Raw genomic sequence first — 3,937 nt, forward strand, 5'->3', positions numbered from 1 at the left:
TCAGATCCTCAATAACAGTTCTCTTTTTCCTCATTCTTTCAAGAGCCAACAATTTTAACATTCTCAAAACAACAAATTCAAGAGACATATGCACTGTTCAAGCATTCATTCAGAAAACAAAAAGTATTGTCACCACATCAAACTAATTCAACTAGTTTCAAGGATAAATTTTGAAATCCTGTACTTCTTGTTCTATTGTGATTAAAGCATTTTTTCATTTAAGAGAGGTGATGGATTCATAGGACATTCATAGCTTTAAGGCATAAATTTTAAATTTTATTAATTATGAATTAAGAACAAGACTCAAAAATAGATATAAGATGAAACTAGAAAAAAAAATAGAAAACAAAAGTTTAAACTAGGCTCCTAATGATAGAGGCTTTCACAGAGTTAGGACTCAACAACCTTGATTTTGAGAAGTGGATGTTCCCTCAGCTTGAGAGGAGAGCTTTTGGCGTTTTAACTCTTGGAGTTCACGCCCCTGCTTCTCTTGATAGTGACCTCAGAACGGTTGCTAGTGGGCAGTATAGAACGCCCAATAAAGTCTAGCCAACCTCTTGCAATTGGTTTGAGATCTCCCCTTTTGAGTTGGTTTGGGACACCTTTTGAATTGGTTGTCCACTTAGTTCCAAGGAGGCATATGTCCTCTAGAACTTGATCCAACCCCTTATCTACTCTCACCATTCTCCTATTAAAGGATTCAGGATCATCTTGCAGTTGAGGCAATTTGAAGATTTCTCTTATTTTGTCCAGATGGAAGTACATAACTTTCCCTCTGACCATGGTTCTGGATTTACTCTTGGATCCCCGGATATTCATCTTCTTTCAGATCAAATTTTACTTCCGGGATCACTGACCTCAGACCCATTATTTTGTGATAATGGTCTTCATGTTCCTTGGTTAAGAACTTCTCTTGATTCCAAAAATTCTTTGGATTATTCTCTTTCTTTCCTCTTAAATTGGTTTGTTTTCCCTTAGGAGCCATGATCTTGATGAATCTTGGCTTAGTGATCACGGAAAAGCACACCAAACTTAGAGGTTTTCTTGTCCTCAAGCAAAAGAAAGGAAGGAGGAGAGAGAGGGGAAGAGCAAATTCGAATGGTGTGGGGGAATGAGGAGGCCGAACTTGTATTTATAAGGGGGGAAGATTTCGAAAAAAAAGAAAAATTTGAAAGAAGATTTGAGAAGATATGGAAAGAATTTGAGAGAAGGGTGAGTTTTTGAACAATATTTGGGATTGATTTGAGAGATTTGAAGAATGGTTTTGATTTTTGAAGATTTGAAAGTAAATGATGAAAGGTTGAAGTGTATTTATGTAGAAGAGTATGGGTAAGAAAAGGAAAGTTTAAAAAAATTTGATTTGAAAACAAAATTGTGGTCCCCCCACCTTTCTGGCATTAAACGCCCAGAATGGTACCCATTCTGGCGTTTAACGCCCATTTGTTGCCCCTTTTGGGCGTTTAACGCCCAGCCAGGTGCCCTGGCTGGCGTTAAACGCCAGAATTCCTTTATCACTGGGCGTTTTTCTAAACGCTCAGGATGCTGCACACCTGGCGTTAAACGCCCAGAATGGTGCCCATTTTGGCGTTTAACGCCCAAAATGGTACCTTTACTGGCGTTAAACGCCCAGAATGGTGCCCATTCTGGCGTTTAACGCTCAGAATGCCCCTTACTGGCGTTTTTTCGCCAGTAAGCTCTTTTTCTCTGCTTTTTGAGCTGAATCCTTCTGTAACTCTGTGAATTCCTTCATTTTTGATACTTGCCTATGTAAAAACAAAACATATAACCTGCTAATGACTGGGTTGCCTCCCAGCAAGCGCTTCTTTACTGTCTTTAGCTGGACTTTTACTGAGAATCACTCAAGTCTCAGTTTAGAGCATCCCTGCTCAAAGTTGCCTTCAAGATAATGCTTGATCCTCTGTCCATTAACAATGAACTTTTTGTCAGAATCAATATCCTGAAGCTCAACATATCCATATGGTGACACTCCTGTAATCACATACAGACCCCTCCACCGGGATTTAAGTTTTCCTGGAAACAATCTGAGCCTGGAGTTGAAGAGCAGAACTTTTTGTCCTGGCTCAAAGACTCTGGTTGACAATTTCTTGTCATGCCACTTCTTTGCCTTTTCCTTATAAATTTTTGCATTTTCAAAGGCATTGAGTCTGAACTCCTCTAGCTCATTTAACTGGAGCAACCTTTTTTCACCAGCTAACTGAGCATCCATGTTTAGGAATCTGGTTGCCCAGTAGGCTTTATGTTCCAGTTCTACGGGCAGATGACAGGCCTTCCCATACACCAGTTGGTATGGAGAGGTTCCTATAGGAGTCTTGAATGCTGTTCTGTATGTCCACAGAGCATCATCCAAGCTCTTTGCCCAATCCTTTCTTCGGGCTATCACAGTTTGTTCTAGGATTCTTTTTAGCTCTCTGTTAGAGACTTCAGCTTGCCCATTTGTCTGTGGATGATACGGAGTTGCCACTTTGTGGCTAATTCCATATCTAACCATAGCAGAGTGTAGCTGTCTATTGCAGAAATGAGTGCCCCCGTCACTGATTAGTACTCTGGGAACACCAAACCTGCTGAAAATATTTTTCTGGAGGAATTTCAGCACGGTCTTGGTATCATTAGTGGGTGTAGCAATTGCTTCCACCCACTTAGACACATAGTCCACTGCCACCAGAATGTAAGTGTTTGAGTATGATGGTGGGAATGGACCCATGAAGTCAATTCCCCATACATCAAACAATTCTATCTCTAATATCCCTTGTTGAGGCATGGCATATCCGTGAGGCAGGTTACCAGCTCTTTGGCAACTGTCACAGTTACGCACAAACTCTCGGGAATCTTTATAGAGAGTAGGCTAGTAGAAGCCACATTGGAGGACTTTAGTGGCTGTTCGCTCACTTCTAAAGTGTCCTCCATACTGTGATCCATAGCAATGCCATAGGATCCTTTGTGCTTCTTCTCTGGGTACACATCTGCGGATTACTCCGTCTGCACATCTCTTAAAGAGATATGGCTCATCCCACAGGTAGTACTTGGCATCTAAAATTAATTTCTTTCTTTGCACTCTGCTGTACTCCTGGGGTATGAACCTCACAGCTTTATAGTTTGCAATGTCTGCAAACCATGGAGCTTCCTGAATGGCAAAGAGTTGCTCATCTGAGAAAGTCTCAGAGATCTCAGTAGAAGGGAGGGACGCCCCATCTACTGGTTCTATTCGGGACAGATGATCAGCTACTTGGTTCTCTGTCCCTTTTTTGTCTCTTATTTCTATATCAAACTCTTGCAGAAGTAACACCCATCTTATAAGCCTGGGTTTTGAATCCTGCTTTGTGAGTAAGTATTTAAGAGCAGCATGGTCAGTGTACACAATCACCTTTGATCCCACAAGATAGGATCTAAACTTGTCAATGGCATAGACCACTGCAAGTAATTCTTTTTCTGTGGTTGTGTAGTTCTTCTGTGCGTCATTTAGAACACGGCTGGCATAATAAATGACGTGCAGAAGCTTGTTATGCCTCTGTCCCAACACTGCACCAATGGCATAGTCACTGGCATCACACATTAATTCAAATGGCAATGTCCAATCTGGTGCAGAGATGACTGGTTCTGTGACCAGCTTAGCCTTCAGGGTCTCAAACGCTTGCTGACACTGTGTGTCAAACACAAATGGCGTGTCAGCAGCTAGCAGGTTACTCAAAGGTTTTGCAATTTTCGAAAAATCCTTTATAAACCTTCTGTAGAATCCTGCATGCCCCAGAAAGCTTCTGATTGCCTTAACATTGGCAGGTGGTGGTAATTTTTCAATTACCTCTACCTTTACCTTATCCACCTCTATTCCCTTGCTTGAAATTTTGTGCCCAAGGACAATCCCTTCAGTCACCATAAAGTGACATTTCTCCCAGTTTAAAACCAGGTTAGTCTCTTGGCA

This window comes from Arachis duranensis, chromosome 4 (genome assembly GCF_000817695.3).
Source record: "Arachis duranensis cultivar V14167 chromosome 4, aradu.V14167.gnm2.J7QH, whole genome shotgun sequence".
NCBI lineage: Eukaryota > Viridiplantae > Streptophyta > Magnoliopsida > Fabales > Fabaceae > Arachis > Arachis duranensis.